Source organism: Aptenodytes forsteri, unplaced genomic scaffold, assembly GCF_000699145.1.
Source record: "Aptenodytes forsteri isolate BGI_AS27 unplaced genomic scaffold, ASM69914v1 Scaffold310, whole genome shotgun sequence".
Lineage (NCBI taxonomy): Eukaryota > Metazoa > Chordata > Aves > Sphenisciformes > Spheniscidae > Aptenodytes > Aptenodytes forsteri.
In genome coordinates, this window is record NW_008795680.1 from 102,320 (window position 1) to 102,590 (window position 271).

Genomic DNA, 271 nt, shown 5'->3' on the forward strand with positions numbered 1-271 from the left:
TGTTTCCCGGCTGCTTTTAACGCCTTCCGAGTAAAGAGCCACATCGGTTATCGACAATTCGATCCTGCATCGGCAAAACGGGTACGGACCGCGCAGCCAGAAAGACGTAACAGGCGCAGGGGTTACGCCGATAAATCCCGGTTTGGTGGTTCAGCGAGCTCCCCCCGCGAGCGCTCCCGTACCCCAGTTTATTGGATTCAGTAATTAAACACACACGCACCCCCCCCCCCCCCCCTCTGTTTTTTTCCGGGGAGGGTTCCTTCGACAGTCA